This window comes from Urocampus carinirostris, chromosome 1 (assembly GCF_059441175.1).
Source record: "Urocampus carinirostris isolate Australia breed hairy pipefish chromosome 1, RoL_Ucar_1.0, whole genome shotgun sequence".
In the NCBI taxonomy this organism is placed as follows: Eukaryota; Metazoa; Chordata; class Actinopteri; order Syngnathiformes; family Syngnathidae; genus Urocampus; species Urocampus carinirostris.
Genome location: NC_142349.1, coordinates 51,819,950 through 51,837,915, shown reverse-complemented (window position 1 = coordinate 51,837,915; position 17,966 = coordinate 51,819,950). Strand labels below are relative to the sequence as shown.

The 17,966-nt window shown below is 41.3% G+C and overlaps 1 protein-coding gene across 1 annotated transcript in view; it reads left to right on the top strand.

Annotated features, from left to right (window-relative positions):
* Positions 1-16,675: 16,675 nt before the first annotated feature.
* The window catches only part of hdac5 (histone deacetylase 5), a 77,687-nt gene continuing 76,396 nt past the window's right edge, over positions 16,676-17,966 (top strand). Inside the window, exon 1 of the mRNA XM_088344709.1 lies at positions 16,676-16,816. The gene's annotated coding sequence lies outside the window, so the exon portion shown is untranslated. The remainder of the gene's footprint in view (positions 16,817-17,966) is intronic.

The window sequence follows — 17,966 nt, the reverse complement described above, 5'->3', positions numbered from 1 at the left end:
AAGCGGTTCTAGTAATTTTCTTTACATGCGTTTCAAAGGATAGATCTGGGTCAAATATGACACCTAAATTTTTAACTGAGTCACTCTGTGTGATGTGACATTTGTCAATGTTCACAGCAGTTTAAGAGAATAAGTCACGGCATTTAGATGGACCAATGACTAACATTTCGGTCTTTTCAGAGTTAAGACGCAAGAAATTGAGTGACATCCACTCTTTTATCTCAATGAGGCAGGCCTCCAAATTTCCACAGTTTAGTGTGGGAGATTCCTCCAACGGAAGATATAGTTGAGCAGTGGAAGCTGATATTGTACTTGCGAATAATATCACCTAATGGAAGCATGTAAATGCTGAAAAGAAGGGGGCCAAGCACTGAACCCTGCGGAACACCACAGGTAACATTAAAGGGCTCAGATGTCATTTCGCCATATTTAACACAGTGCGTCCTATTTGAGAGGTAGGATCTGAATCTGAACCACGAGAGTACGGTTCCGGAGAGACCAATCCATTTTTCCAACAGTTCTAGTAGGAAATTGTGGTGTACTGTGTCAAAAGCAGCACTAAGATCCAGCAGCAGCAAAAGTGATGAAGCGCCAGAATCCATTGCCAGTAGGAGATCATTTGTTACCTTGATCAGAGCTGTCTTAGTAGAGTGGTTAGCCCTGAATCCTGATTGCATAGATTCAAAAAGGTTATTCTCGGATATGAAATCATTCAGCTGCTGTGCCACTACTTTTTCAAGTACTTTAGAAAGGAAAGGTAGGTTTGACACAGGTCTATAATTACATAAGATTTCTGGATCAAGGTTGGGTCGTTTCAGTGTGGGTTTAATAACGGCGGACTTAAAAGCTGATGGAACTACACCTGAGGAGAGTGATATGTTTATAATATTTAGAACTGAAGGCCCAAGGACGCCAAAAAGACTTTTAATAAGTGAACCTGGGAGCGAGTCGAACTGGCAAGTTGTCGGTTTGGCCGCATTCACCACCTGTTTGAGATCATCAAGTGACAGTTCACTAAAACTGGACAATTTCCCTGGACAGCCACCCTGTCGTGCATCTGTAGATTTCAGCCCTTTAATATGTGTGGTATTAATAATGTCTTTAGCAATTTCTTCCTGTATGCATTGAATCTTCTAAGTAAAGAAGACCATTAAGTCATGAGCAGAGTGCGTCGAACTATCTGCGATAGTCTGTTGCCTTGTAAGCGATGCTACAGTGTCAAAAAGGACTTTGGGATTGTTCTTTTGAGACGCAATCACCTTCGAAAGGTAGGCCGATTTTGCAGAGGCAAGGGCCGCTTTATACTTTAACAAGCTGTCACACCAGGTTTGATGGAAAACCTCAAGCTTGGTAGCGCGCCATTTTCTTTCCAATTTCCTGCATTCTTGTTAAGGGTTCTAGTTTTATTAGTAAACCAAGGCGTGCGTCTTTTAGGACGTGATTTAAGCTTTATGGGCGCTATTGAATCCAGGACACTAGCCAGGGTAGTATTGAACTCATTCATGAGTGAGTCAATTGAGCCATTGAATGAAGGAAAGGACGCAACTGCTCCAGGAAGGAGTTCAAAGAGCTCAGAAACTGTGCCAGTGCTTATATTGCGTCCGCTAAATCCTTCAGCTTTTTAGCACTACATTTAGCTAACACCTCAAATGTTACTAAATAATGATCCGAGATAGCGGTAGTACACGGTAACACCATAATGTTTGAGGTTAAAACTCCTTGAGTCAGAACCAAGTCTAGCGTGTTTCCATCTTTATGGTGGCAGATCAACCAGTTGATTAAAACCAAATGCATCAATTAGAGACCTAAACGCAATAGTAAGTGAACTGAGTGGGGAGTTCATGTGAATGTTAAAGTCCCCCATAATTATAATTTTGTCTGCATAGGTTACTAGTTCAGACCAAAGTTCAGCAAATTCGTCTAAGAAAGTTGTGTATTGCCCAGGTGCGCGATAGATAGTTATTACATAAATTGACAATAGAGAGGACCGCATCACAAGAGCCTCAAACGCCTTGTAATTATTAGAGGTACGAGGATTAAATTTGAGCGTTTTTTCAGAAATGAGCGCGACACCGCCACCCTTTTTCAACGTGCGTGCTACGTGGCTACTCTCGTAGTCTGGGGGAGAAGCATAATTTAGCGCTAAATACTCATCCGGGCGTAACCAAGTTTCACAAAGACCGATACAGTTAAGTTTATAATCGCGAATAATATTATCTACAAGTAAAGCTTTAGGAGCAAGCGATCTAATATTTAAAAGACCAAATTTTAGCTTTGCTGAATCATTTGACTTAGCTGAAGTCTTTATAGTCTTTGTAGAGATCGTCACAAGATGTCGCCGTTCGTTGAGTTTAAAGCGTTGGTTGTCCGGCGAGGAATGAATGGTGTAATTAGTCACATCCTCGCGTCCTTCTTGCTCTTTCGACTTCGCACGCTTCACACATTTACCCGCACGGCAACCACGCTTCTGTTTTCTGTCTTTACGGCGCCGTTGTCGTCGTTTACCAGGAGGAATAGTTGACCACAAGGATGCCGGATCTCTTTGAAGCTCGTTCGGTATATCATAGGCGGTGTAAAAAGTGCCCGAAAAGTGGAAATTTAGACGCCCACCCAACCGAATAAGTTCGTCCCTACTGTAAGTATTTTTGGCCACGCATGTGTCCAAAAAAGAAAGCAAAAAAGACAAGAGAACCGTAATAAATAGAAGATTAGCTGGAGAGCAACTAGCCGCAGCATCCATGCGCGCCGCCATGTTGTTTCTCCTAGTAAAATATAACACGTCAAGTCATGTTTATTTGTGACGCCCTAAATCACAAAGGGTCTCAAAGGGCTGTAAACATCACAGATTATTGCAGACTATTATGACAGCATCCCATGATCTAAAACCTACATGAGGGCAAGGAAAAATTTAAAAACCTCAACATGAGGAAAATGAAGAAACCTCGAGAAGGGACTGCACATGAGGTCACCCCTTCCGATATAAAAACTCTTTGGGGAATGGGAATATTTTAAACAAAATATGGAAAAAGTCAAAATGTAACTTTGTTTACAAAGAATCTAAATGTCAAATATGATTATATCAATGAGAATGATATTGTAATGTAAAGTTCATAGCTAGCTAAAAAAGTAAAAACATCTAAATAGCCAGACCAAAAGCTAACTTGTTTAATGTGTTTGGAAATTATTTTTTGTCCTTGAATAAAGTGCAAATGCACCTCCTGTAAAGATTAAATTGTTAAAGTATTATGTTTCTAATCACCAATAAAAACAAAAAGAATATTAGAATTAGGATATTTATACTAAAAAACTTAGTAACATTTGAAATATATATATATATATATATATATATATATATATATATATATAGTATATAGACAGAGACACATAGAGACAGACAACTCATTCACACCGAGGGGCAATTTGAACCAGCCAATTAACCTGCTGCAGATAAAAATCCGAGAAGATTGTCCCCACTGTTGAACTGGTGGATGCACTGTGTACGTAGCTATCAGTGTTTATGCCTTTTGCACAACGTGAGACCATATTTCTTTCTTCTTGACCTTAGTTATAAAACAACTTGACAATTTTTGCTTCTGTCGGGTTGTCAAATGTCACAAGAGGCTGACTGTTCACATTAGTGACACTACTTGAAAAAGGTTCTCGTTTTCGCCTTCTAGGTTGCTGAAGAATTGTATTACGTTCGATCATTTGCAAACACAGGGTGTCCTGACAATTGTACGTATAGACCAGGGGTCGCAACCTATGACACGCGTGCCAGCAGTGTCACGAGAGGGGTTAACCAGTGGCATTTATGTGGAATTTAGACATTTTCAGTTGCGCGTGTCATGGTTGCCATGGCGCCCGATTAGCCGCGCCCGTGTGTGTTACGGTTGCCATGGTGCCCAATTGGCCCCGCCTGTGTGGCGCCAGCTGCGGCTCATTGAGAGATTGGCTTCCTGTCTACATTAAGCTCAGCCCTCTCTTGCTTGCTTTGTCAGCACGTCAAACGAACTTCTGCCCCACAAGACGTGGTTTCTGACTCGGTCCTGTTTTCCTGTTGATATCTCCAGTCTGGTACTGCTCCCGTTTATTTTTGTCCTGTTTAATTTCGGGTTCCAGTTTTGTTTCCGTCTGTTTTTGTCCTGTTGTTAGTTTCTCCAGTTTTTGTTCCCGTCTAGTTTCTCCTGTTTATTTTCGATATCCTGATTCGTTATCTATCTTGTCTGTCCCGTCCTGTCCGGTCTCGACCCCAACTGTCCGATAGCAATTCGGGCAATTGGAATCGGTCTCGTCGGTCTCTGGCTTCCTGTCCTTCCACGCCAGACCGGCTTCCTAACGTGCATGATTCCCCATTTCCCGTAAAATAAAAGCTTGTGTGAGAACGTCACGCAATTGGGTCCTGTATCGGTTCTGGTTCTGACAGGCTGACTGTTCACATTTGTGACACGACACGACAAGTTCTCGTTTTTGGCTTGTAGGTTGCTGAAGAATTGTGTTGCGTTCGATCATTTGCAAACACAAGGTGTCCCGACAATTGTAAGTATAGACAATTTGCATCTTCGTTGCATCTTTCCAAGTAACACTTGTAACTCTGTACTCTTCAGTCTGGGTCATCGTTTATAAGCGCATGGTCTAATCATGTAATGTAACTTCTCAATTGACCACTTTTCATGATGCGATGGACGTATTATTTTGAAATGACTACCTCATGATTAACTTGCCTCTAAGATTTTCTTGGTTTTAAACGTTTCCTGTAACCTTTCTTCTTTTGTTGGAGTGGTCAATGTACGCGATGAAGGTGATGAAGTGTTCACGTGATGGAGTTATGGAAATAAGGTTGCATGGACAGGTGCTGGATGAAGTTCAAAGCTTTAGGTACTTAGGTTGTAATGTAGCTGCAGTTGGTGGAATGGAGTGCAAAGTATTGCAGAGTGAATCAATGGAGCAAGGTTTTGGGTGCTCTGAAGAGAATGATGAGCAACAAGAGTATGAGTATGGATGTTAAAAGGGGACTGTATTAGAGTGTGATTGTGCCGACTGTGTTGTATGGTGCAGGGACAAGGAGCCTAATGAAGATTTGAGAAGGAAATTAAATTTTTTTTGAAATGAAGTGTTTGAGGGGTAGGTTCGGAGTGACAAAATTGGATGGATTGAGAAACGAAATTGTAGTGGAACTAAGCAAGCGTGTGGATAAGAGAGTACTCGGTTGGTTTGGACACATGGAGAGGATGGATGAGGAGCAAATGTTGAAGAGGATCTACAGAGCAGAAGTCGATGGAAGGACACCATGAGGAAGGTTGCGATTGACGTAGATGGATGGTGTAATGAGTGCATTGCAGGAAAGAGGTCTAAATATAGTGGAAGCTAAAGCTCTTGTGGGTGATAGGAATGAGTGGAGAGGTGTTGTAAAAGGATAGTGGGATGTTTGGACGCGTTCTAAGGGATGAGCAAGGCACCTGTATGATGTGGCAGGGGTAAACCAGTGAAAGCTGTCGGGCTCTGCTGTTGAACAAAAGAGTGTGTTCTGTCACCCTGACCCGGTTGACATGGCCACTTTCTTGTGTACCTTTTCATCTGGAGGGACGAAAGCATGACCAACTTGGGGGCTGGGGTTTTTAACTTGTTTGGGTGTTTGGGCATTTGGGTTGGCCCATCCATCCATCCATCCATTATCTGTATCGCTTATCCTCAGTAGGGTCGCGGGGGTGCTGGAGCCCATCCCAGCTATCTTTGGGCAGTAGGCAAGGGACACCCTGAACTGGTTGCCAGTCAGTTGCGGGGCACACAGAGACAGACGATTCGCTCGCTCATTCACACCTAGGGACAATTTGGACAGGCCAATTAACCTGACATGCACGTTTTTGGAATGTGGGAGGAAACCCGAGTGCCCGGAGGAAACCCACGCAAGCACGGGGAGTATATGCAAACTCCACACAGGAGGTTCGATCTCATGACTTCAGAACTGTGCCACACACGCGCTAACCACTACGCCGCTGTGCTGTTTGGGTTGGCCATGGTCCTAAAAATTTTGTGTGTGTTTCTTGTTACTTTTTCCCTTTTTTACTCTCTTTGTTTTTGTGTATGTGTTTGTGTTGCTGTTGGTCACCCCTCACTGGGGATATGACCAGGGTAGATGGATAGATGGATAGGTCAATGTATGTGGTCTTCCGAAACGCTTCTTGCAGATGTCCTGAACTTCCATCGCCTTTAAAAGTTACCTCTAATTCGAGTGATGGTAACCCGTGTTGGTGGTCTTTGCACTTTTCCTGCGTTTTCATACTTCTAGTAGCAATTTTAGAATTTATCTATTTTCTTCAAAGTCAAGTCTGGCTCCCATAGCTCAGTTCAATAAGTTTAGTCGGGAAAAAAAATGGAGTGATGAGCTGCTAAAATGTGTTGACAATATTTGGGACACAATGTATCTAAGTCTATCTTTTTGGCCTTTCGACTAAAAAGTGTGATTGAATATCCATCCATCCATCTATTTTTCTGCACTGCTTATCATCACAAGGGTCACGGGGGAGCTGGAGCCCATCCCAGCCATCTTCGGACAGTTGGCAGGGGACACCCTAAACTGGTAGCTAACCAGTCGTCTCAAAATACATATTTTTCTATATTGTGCAACCAACTAAATATCCATCCATTATCTGCACCGCTTATCCTCAGTAATGTTGCAGACTGGAGATAAGTCCCAGCCGTCCTCGCCCAGTGGGAAGGGGACACTCTGAACTGGTCGCAGGGCACATAGAGACAGACAACTCATTCACACCTAGGGATTATTTGAACCAGCCTATTAACCTGACATGCATGTTTTTTGTATGTGGGAGGAGGAAACCCACACAAGCACAGGGAGAACACGCAAACTCCACACAGGAAGGCTGGTAGCTGGATTTGATCCCATGACCTCAGAACTGTGCCTTGGACGCGCTAACCACTAATCCGCCGTGCTGCCACAATTTATAGAATGTTAGTATTATGTTACAAAAGATCCTTTTTTTAAAAATGAAAATGTCATGTAAAAGTTTGTAGACCATGCAACCTTTCCAATAGTACGTTACACAATTCGTTCAAATGAAAACAATTTTTTAACTTCTCCGGAAACTCAGCAAAATTTTACTTCTTTAAATTTCAGGTTATAGGCATTGAAGGATTTTATACATTTGACTATAAAGGATTTTTACATTTGACTATAAAGGATTTTGTACGATTGACTCATAATGCAATGAAGATTTCCACTGACTGGGCTGTAGTTCAATGACAAGGCAGTCTATTCCAAATGCAGAATATTTTGTCTGCATAGGTTACTAGTTCAGACCAAAGTTCAGCAAATTCGTCTAAGAAAGTTGTGTATGGCCCAGGTGCGCGATAGATAGCTATTACATAAATTGACAATAGAGAGGACCGCATCACATTTGATAACAGGACTCTGACAGAGGACGGCAGGCGTTGTTTTGAGAACAAGGCGCTGTGTTGTGAGAACGGTGGGCGCAAAACAATTCTTTGGCACGCCCATGGGAGGATCCGAGACGCAATCTTGTGGGGAGACGTGGGCCAAGAAGAAAAAGCTAAAGGACTTCAGAAGAATGCTTCACACAGACTCCAACGTTATTAATTCAGCCGTTTTCGATTGAGTACACTTAGTTAAATTGTTGGGGAAATTAAATCTGCCCCTGTGTGAAAATGTCGGCTTTCCTGTTCATTTTTCCCTCAAGAAACGAGCGCGCGTAAATTGTTGGGTGAATGTAGGTTTTGTTTGGTTAATGGAGTCAGATAACTAATTCGAACGGTACTTTTTGATATTTAAACGCTTTGGGCAGTCTTCATTGACTTGAAAAGCACGATATAAATGCAGATCATTTCATTTCATTTCAATTCCCAACAACGTGTTTGATAATTTGGTTGCCAGACGCAAAATTAATGTTGTTCACAGCGATGCTCAAGGGCTTTGCGTGATCGCTCAGAACCGTGGAAGCTTAGAGGGAACATTGTTTACCAGCCTTGAGTAATGAGAATGTGCTGGTAGCAATGTCCCGTTTTCTCCAGTTGAAGGCGCTGCAGTCTAATAATACCAGCTATTAAGAGTACTTGCATACAGTACTCCACCCGCAAATGAAGTTGGGTTTCAGCTTGCTCATTTAAGTACAATACACACTGTATCAAAAGTCTTCTGGGCAAAGACTGGCCTCGCACATGTGCATTGACGTAAAAGTGAGTCAGAATAACGTCAAACGTCTTTCCAATGGCCAAGTGTGTGCACTCACCATTTTTCTGGTTGACATTTGGGATTTCTCCTATGACTCAGAGGTCTGACTCACCAATGCTCCCATAGCTATTTCTTTATCTAGTGTGCGAACGTACCTGTACGTGTGTGTCTTGACCATTTTGTCTTTTACGGGGTTTGAACAGTTTTTTTATTGACACTTTTAACAGCACTTAAACCCATCCACAATTTCATTACATCATATGATTGCTGTTAAGATTGTCGAGAAGGGTTGTTCAAATCTCACATTGTTTGTTTGATGTTATTGGTGTCATTGAATTTGTTCAAACTGGACGGATCTATTGACACTATCAAAGATGATACATACGAAATTGTGAATATGCTTGATTGCAGTTAAGATTGTCGAGAAGGGTTGTTAAAACCTCACATTGTTTGTTTGCTGTTATTAGTGTCAATAAATGTGTTCAAACCAAAAAATATTCTAACAATATGAGGTTTGAGCATTTTTTTATCGACACTTTTAACAGCAATTAAACATATTCACGATTTCCTTATATCATTTTCTACCAATATGAGGTTTGAACAATTTTTATCGACACTTTTGACAGCAATTAAATACATTCACAATTTCATTATATCATAATCTAACAATATGAGGTTTGAACAATTTTTATCGACACTTTTAACAGTTAACCAATGTGTACAGGACAATACTACTGTGCAGGGGAAAAGAGTGGATGCCACTCAATTTCTTGCGTCTTAACTCTGAAAAGACCGAAATGTTAGTTCTTGGTCCATCTAAATGCCGCGACTTATTCTCAAAAACTGCTGTGAACATTGACAAATGTCACATCACAAAGAGTAACTCAGTTAAAAATTTAGGTGTCATATTTGACCCCGATCTGTCCTTTCAAACACATGTGAAGAAAATTACTAAAACCACTTCCTTCCATCTTCGTAACATTGCTAAAGTTCGTCCTATACTGTCTCAGTCGGATGCGGAGATTATAATTCACGCGTTTGTTACCTCCCGTCTCGATTACTGTAATGCACTACTCTCCGGTCTCCCGAAGTCCAGAATCAAGAGTCTTCAGCTGGTACAAAATGCCGCAGCGAGGCTTTTAACAAGGACAAAAAAGTCCGATCACATCACACCGATTTTGGCTAACCTGCATTGGCTCACTTTTAGCCTAAGATGTGATTTCAAGGTTCTCTTAGTATTATACAAAATCATACATGGACTTGCTCCCTCATATCTTTCAGATCTGATTTCCCCCTATGTTCCGGTCCGAAGCCTTCGTTCTGAGAGCGCCGGCCTTCTGGTGATCCCAAGAGCCAAGAAGTGTTCCGCTGGTTCGAGAGCGTTCTCCATCCGGGCACCGGTGCTGTGGAATGCTCTTCCTCCTGAGATCTGCAACCTCAGTGGAAATATTTAAATCTAAGCTTAAGACTCACTTCTACGCTATAGCATATGAATAACCTATACTTTTCGTGGACAATATCTCTGTATTATTTGTGATTGCAACATCCTTTGCTGTCTGGTAATCCTGGAAGGGGGATACCACATGTGCGGTCCCTTCTCAAGGTTTCTTCATTTTCCTCATGTTGAGGTTTTTTGAGTTTTTCCTTGCACTCGTGTTGATTCCAGATCAGGGGATGGTGTAATAACAGTCTGAAAAAATAGTCTGTGTAATAACCTGTGAAGCCCTTTGAGACTCTTTGTGATTAATGGCTATACAAATAAAAATGACTTGACTTGACTTGACTCAAGTGGGATTTCTTCCCACCGTCCCAAACAGCATCCTCCAGTCCTCTGCCCGGGATGCTCAGATGGGTCCTCTTCTTGCTTCTACTTTCCACAACCACCCGAATAGCCAGGCCGTTGCTGCCGGGACCCCCACAGTGGAGCTCCGATTCCCTCCTCCGGGTGGGTGCAGAAGACTAATAACTCCAAATAACAACAAAGGACCCAGTATGCTGCAACATGTCTGAAGGGCACTAATGAGGACCTACAGTATGGTTTCCAGTGGTGGGCAGGTAACTGAAAAACAATAATAAGTTGTTACATCATTTGAAAAGTAATTATGTTACCCCCAAAGTACTGACACCTAGAGCTCCTTTCTCTGATAGGAGCTATCGAGTTACAAAGTACCGAATATACTCACATTGAAGCCGACCCACGAAAAAATACGATGAAAAATAATAAAAAATAGAAGAAAACCTGTACACCAACCTGGGGAAAGCAGTAAACCCTTTTCATAATTCTTGGATTAAGCAGTCTTCAGAGTTTGCAAACGAACACTTTTCTAACAAACTATCCATTTTGTCTTCTCTCACACTCTATCTCTCTCCCTTTCACTCTCTCTGTCTCTCTTTCTCTCTTTATTTGTTCCTCTTTGTCTCTTTCTCTCCCTGTGTTTTTTTCCTTCTTTTGTTCTCTCTTCCCTTTTTTGCTTTCCTCTTTTTTCTCTTTTTCTTGCTTTCCCCTTCCCTTTCTCTTTTCTCTCCTTCTTTCTTTCTCCCCCCATCACACTATTTATTTTATTTATCTCTTTTGTTTCTCACATTCTCTCTCTCTCTCTCTCTCTCTATCTCTCTCTCTGTCTCTCTCTCTCTCTCTCTCTCGCTTTCTTTGTACCACCCTTTATCTTTTTCTCTCCCTCTCTTTCTTTCTTTTTAGCAGTGGCAAAGATTCCAAGGGTCCATGTTTGTTTGCCGTACCTGGACACAGCGCGTTTTAATGTCTCCAGCTTGTTAGACTCATCCTTCAATCATGTTCAGGTTTCGTCTCGTAATGATGTTTAACACTTGATGTGCGAGGTACAACGCTCTCGAGGCATAATGCACTAACAACATGGTGATTTTTTTGCACAAAGCCCCAGTCATCTGTCCACGCTGGCTGAAAAGAACGAGATGTTTTCGCTGGAGGAGCCGACATGATTCATTCATTTATCGCGCGCCTGCTTTTCGTTGGCTGGGTTAATACACGGATCTCTCCTCCTCTCCTGAGTGCCGCGCAGACACTAGCTCACACACGGAGCAGAGGAGGGGCGCTACCGCAAAGCCTCCAAACAACACGGTCCGCAACTGAAAATGTCTACATTTCAGGTAAAAATGCACGTATATAAAAAAAAAAAAGAATCTTTATTATTTTGCCTTGCGGTCGCGTTGGTGACCCCCTGCTCTAAATGCACTCGTTGGCACACTACCTGTTACCCAACATCACGTGAGACAAGCTCAAGCTCACATTTGACCCTGAAGTCAATCTGTGGAATATAAAAAAACATACATAATCTAAAATACTAGAAGACATCCATTCAAAAATACGCTTTAGAAAATCCAAACTAGTGTTGCTTTGCTTTTTTATTTTTTATTTTTTTGCTTGGTTGTGCATTTCTCAATCTGATATTAAATTCCAAACTTCGTTCAAACATAGGTTCCCTCACAAAGCTGTTTTCCTTCTGAAAATCAAGAGTAGATCTTGCAATGTTTGTTATTAAATTTGGTACAGAGACAAAAGTGTCTTTCCCCTTTGTCGCATGAACCAGTCAAACTGCTCAGACTATATGTTAAGGATGTCCTGATGTGAAAAGTGGTTAAAGTTTTCATTATTATTATATTTTGCACCTGAATTTGGGTGAAAAATCCATCGTACATAACTAGACAAGATTAACATTTTGAAAGATAAAGGGACAGAAGTGGACGGATTATTTTTAAATTATTTCAGGTGCCACCCGAAGAGAAAGACATTTGAAGGATAAAGACATACAGTACGTCAAAAAAGCGAGTACACCCTTCACATTTCTGCAGAAATTTCATCATAGTGCTTAGTAGAATAAGACTGAAGAAACATGGCTTTGACACAATGAAAGGTAGTCTGTGTTAAGCTATTATAGCAGTGTAAATGTATTTTCACTGTCAATAACTAAATCCCTTTGCAACAAAAGTGAGTACACCCCAAAGTGAAAGTTCCTGAAGTGTACAGTCTGAGTATTTCCAGGCTGACCCCCACTTCTTCAATCTTTGCAGCAATGCTGACAGCACTCCTGCCCCTATCTATCTTGGATAGCGTTTGGATGTGCCGCTGTGGATGTTCACTCAGTTTCTTTGGGAATCCAAAACAATCCCTGTTGTAAGTGCATCCTGTTTTTTTTTTTTTTTAAATGCTCGGGGATCTCTGCCACTGTCCTGCAGGGTGTTGGCAATCATCTTATAGCCTTGGGCACTCTTGTGTGCCACAATTTATTTTCAAGGTCTCCAGAGTTCCTTGCCATGGTGTGACATTTTGGGAGTTTCAGTGACCAGTATGACAGAGTGTGTACTTCAAAAGGAACACACCTGCTCGCTATTCCTACCTGAGATCTAGTAAGAGTAACAAGTTACATGATATTATGGAGAGAAAATGACAAGCAGTGCTTTGTTTGGGGTATACTTACTTTTGTTGCCAGGGGTTTAGTTATGAATGGCTACATTTTGATTTTTTTAAGGGGAAAAATACTCTGCAATATAAGCTTTACACAGACTTATTTTCATTGTGTCCCAGCGATGGTATAAACATTATAATGCAATCCCTGCAGAAATGCCAGAGGTGTACTCACCTTTGTGACATACTGTACATTCCTTAGCCCTTAATCTCATGCAACCAATCCATAGTTCTGTGTCCTCCAGATCAACACCAATCAGTGACGTCCTATGGAAAAAAAATCCCCACAGGGACCTGTGGAGTAGTCTGGCTGGCGAGAAGGATTTCCATGGCAACAACATCATTACCAGAATAGCTCTTTGCTTCTGTCTCACTATATTTATCATTCTCCTTTCCTTTTATTCCACCTCCACAGTGCTCTCCCTCTTGAACCCCTTGACTGCAGTTCTTCCACACTTCTCGTTATCTATCTTTATTCTTTTTCAGTCTCTCTTCCCTTACAATTTCTTTCTGTTTTCTCTTTGCCATCTTCATTACCGTAAGTCTTTCCTCATCCTGTTTTTATTTTTCATTCACAGTCAGGTTGAGAGGGAAGCAGTATCAGCACAGAAGGCTAGGCAGCCCTCTCCCCATTCACTTCGTCCAGCTACTTGACATGGTCCGAGGCCTTTGGAGATCAGCCTAGAGACAGTCTCCCCAGTGTGTCATTGGATGTCTCTCAAGAGAAGCATCAAGGGAGTCTAAGGATCAGATGGCCGAGCAAAGTAAACTGCCATCAATCTTGACTCATCAAGTCCAAAGATCCAAAGTTGACTGGAGCTCCCAAGTCTCACTTCTAGGCATGTAGTGCTGCTCAGTTTTCTGAAGGTTTCAAGAAATCTTACCAAGCAAGGGAGTCTTTCCTACTTGGAAAGTTCAAAAGCATTGGGTTTCGTGGACTTGTGTTATTGTTTTAATCTCTCACAGAGGTCTTACAATTGTGCTTGCGATATTAGCAATTTTCAAGTAAAACTTCTGGTTTGGAAAATAAAATTACAGTTTACTCAAATGCAAAATATCAATAAAAATGAATACAAAATGGTTAGCGCATGTCCGGCACAGTTCTGATGTCATGGGATCAAACCTTCCTGTGTGGAGTTTACATGTTCTCCCCGTGCTTGTGTGGGTTTCCTCCGGGCACCCTGGTTACCTCCCACATTCCAAAAACATGCATGTCAGGTTAATTGGCTGTTCCACATTGTCCCTAAATGTGAATGAGCAAGTGAATGGTTGTCTGTCTGTGTGCCCTCGACTGGCTGGCAACCAGTTCAGGGTGTCCCCTGCCCACTGCCCGAAGTTAGCTGGGATGGGCTCCAGCACCCCCGTGACCCTACTGAGGATAAGCGGTGCATAATGGATGGATGGATTAATGCAAAGATATTGTTAAGCCCCTCTTCCCAGACTTTTCTTACTCTCACCATTTTCAGGCTACACTGACAAAAAACTCAGGTGACGAGCCTTTCCTAATACCTAATGAACAGCTTTCCTAAAAGTAAGATAAAAGTAGATATGCACAGTGCAAAAAAAAGAGCTCATTAAACTCTGTTGTTAATTGTAACACACACTTAATAGAGAAACAGTTGAAAGTGGACAACTTTTTAAGGTCACCATAAATGACGCGCCGCACCTTGAGACGTGCTGTCTGGAATTAGAAACCTACTTACTCTCTGCCAGCATCTCCTGGCCTAAAAGTATATATATATTTAATGAGTCTATTCCAATAATTTTACAAGATAATGCATTTTAAAGACTGCCTGTCTCGTCTTTGACTTCCAGAACTGTGACGTCATGTTTTAATTTAGTGGATTACCGCCTCTTAGCCACCAGCCAGTCATAGTTTCTGAAGGCAGTAAAAATGCTCAAGGCCTTCTAGCTTCCCTTCAAATGGCAACTCAAGATCTGATTGGCTAGGCCAACTGCTTTCTCCAAGAATGAGTTCACAGGTCAGGGGCTGCAAATTTCATTCTGCAGTCCTCCAGGTAAATTTTTGAGCCACGCAACTAATGGCTGAAATGTGATTGATTTAACGCTTAAATACGAATGCACACATCTGAAATCAGCGCAATAAAACATCATGATTATTTTCTGAATATAATTTTTAAAACGTACAGTAGTGTACCTGTATTTGTTAAAGGTGGGGTGCGTAGTTTGAAGTTTCATACCATTGTCGATTTTTATGGGAAAAAAAAAAATCACAAGTCAGGGAATTTGTATTTCTTTTACACAGTGGAATCCTTGCCTAGGTCAGTTCCATTTTTGTCCAGCATCCAGTCGCTTACCATATCAGCACTTTTTCTGGGTGATTCCTTTCCACAAATTTCGAGACCCCATTGATTTTTTCTAAAATGTCTTTGATTTGGGCTGATTAAATGATGGCTGCGTCCTACTCCCTTTTATCTTGCCAGAATCCCTCCCATTCCCCGTCTCTGAACTCTGAACTGTGACGGTGACACGAAGAGCATGCCGGGACACACGCATGCGCAACGTATTGCCAAGGCAGATTTGAAGTGATAGCCAGTTTGTTTACCTTTAAGAAACACTGTGAGTGGATAATAGCAACACGCACTGTACTGTAATTTTGACTTATTGTCCTAAAACGGCTCTGTAACTAGTGGCAATATTTTCCCGTTCAGGTACTTTGGAACCGGAAACTGTCGTATGTAGATACATCCATACCTGTCAACCTGTACGGTTTTGCCATACAAAGTACGTTTGTTATGCATTTTAAGACGTGTACGACGTATGAGAAAATCTCTACAGAAAAACGCAAATTTGTCAATTATGGGTACCATCCAGTATGTACATCGACTATCACGAAACGGCAAATTAATAAAGTCAAACCAGTTCGCCGCGGTAGCCTTTGTCTCGGTATCGTTTTTTTTCGTTGCAAATGAAGCGAGCAGTTTGATGCTACTGTGGCATGCGTCTGCCGCCTCGGATTTCATGTTGTAGTTGTGTAGGGAAAGGAAGTCTGTCTCTTTTTAGAGAGAATCGTCTTTTTCGGCTCAACTCATTAAAGAGAGCTGGCTCTCAAACGGCTCACTTGCTTTAATGCATTATATTACGAATTATTATGTTGTATAAAGAAGTTAAGAAAAAAATTAAGTATAAAATGAGAAAATGAAAAAAAAAGGCAGGTTTTTAGGTCGGTGGTTATCCCTTTAATCATTATATTACCAACAATAATTTAATGCAGAAAATGAATTAATAATTGGAAAAAGAAAATGTATTAGTCTACTTAATTATATTTGCATGTATTATTTCCTTCTACAGTGAACGTCAAAGCAACTTAATTTTTTAACTTTTTTGATGATAAACCTCATTCATGTCGAGCCACTCAGTATCTCACAACAAAATGCATCATATATATTGTAACATATATATACATGTATATATGTATATATGTATATATATATATATATATATATATATATATATATATATATATATATATATATATATATATAAATTTTACAATATATATGATATAAAAAAACACATGTACAACATAACATGTTAAACTACAGAAATATAAATAAAAAAATATGGTGTAAGATTGTTTTGTATTTTTTAAGGGAAAATATGACAGTTTGTTAGGGCATGAAACCGTGGAGGTTGACAGGTATGAGATACATCAGTGAATGGAGGTACCACTGTATTCTACTATAAAGTTGAAATAATAAAATTCAAATAAAGTTTTTTACTTTGGGAGGTTTTGACATTCGCAGGGCGTGGTTTGACAATATTTTTTGGGGGCCGTAACCCCCGTGAAAATCGAGGGATTACTGTACTCAAGTCTGCCATTCTGTCTTGTCTGCTCCCATTGGTTTCCAAGGCATCTATTTTTAGCCTCTGCAGACTGGTCACGTGATGAGAAGAGGACGTCAATAATGTTGTTGTTGGTGGTAGTGGCGAGGAAGTAAGGGGGACTGAGGGGCACGTTAGCAAGTATGGAGCTTGTTTAGGGGGGTAATTCGCGGGGTAGGTTGCAGGACATTTTCACCCTCCGTGGGCGCTTGTTTTTTGTGGTTTTTTTTTGAGTGGAAATCTTGCGAGCAGCGATGGGAGCCCGAACCGGGAAGAAGACACCTCCGAACTAGCACACGTTCCAGGAGGACCCGCCGACATCCACGGTAACTGTGCACTAAGAGAACGCGCGTGCGTGTGTTTTCACGCGTGACCTCCCCGCTTGCTTCCTTTTATTGCTTCCTTGTGTATTGAATTGTTGTGATTGTGTAACTGTTATTCACACTTGGCTAACTTGGAAACGCAGCTGTGGTTAGTACAACAAACCGGTATCTGTCTGATAAAACACACATATGATTGAAAAAACACGAAGGGAATGCGCAAACAACTACGACGGGATACCTGCCAATGAACTGCTATCCTAGTAGTTTCTGAGCATTTTCTCGAAATAGCTAGCAGCTAACCAAGAAGGACACAACGTGAAATTGACAGCCTAAAGCTGGCGAGTACACACATAAGCTAATGGCCACGACTCGTCATCATGTTCAATAACTTCACTAACTCACTTTAAAGGTTGAACGCACATGTAGTACTGCGTAACTGTCTTCCGTAGTTCGCTCTGAAGTTGAGCAACTGTGTACTTTGATGTACTAGGATACGTGTGACTGAATGTACTTGTCTCAACGGGTTCATTATTCCCATACCTGTCAAGCTCCACGGCTCCATGCCCTTACAAACTGTCGTATTTTCCCTTATATAACACAAAATAATCTTACACCATATTTTTTTTCCCAAACGGGTTTATTTATGGAGTTTAAGTGTTATATTGTACATGTCTTTCGTTATATCATATATATTGTTAATTAACAGTTTGTTGTGAGATCCTGAGGCATGAATGAGGTTTATTACCATATTTTCCGCACTATAAGGCGCACCTAAAAGTCTCAATTTTTTTCAAAAGCTGACCATGCGCCTTATAATACAGTGCGCCTTATATATGGATCTATATTAAGTCGCAAGGTCTTGCAACTAATGAAAGCAGCCGCCGACTAGATTTCCCCCCGGACGCGAAGTAGTCCGCGGTGTATGCTGGGATTTATATACCGGCGTTTCATTGGCTAACCAATGTGTCAATCATCATTTGAATCCATCACTATTGGCTACTGGGAGGTTCGGGTTCGCGCCCCGGCCGAGTCATTCCTAAGACTTAAAAAGTGGTCGGCGGCGCCCTCTCTTGGCTGCGGCTGCATCGGGTCAGATGCAATCGACATTTCGTTCTGTGTACATTGTTACACAGAATGACAATACAAGGAAATT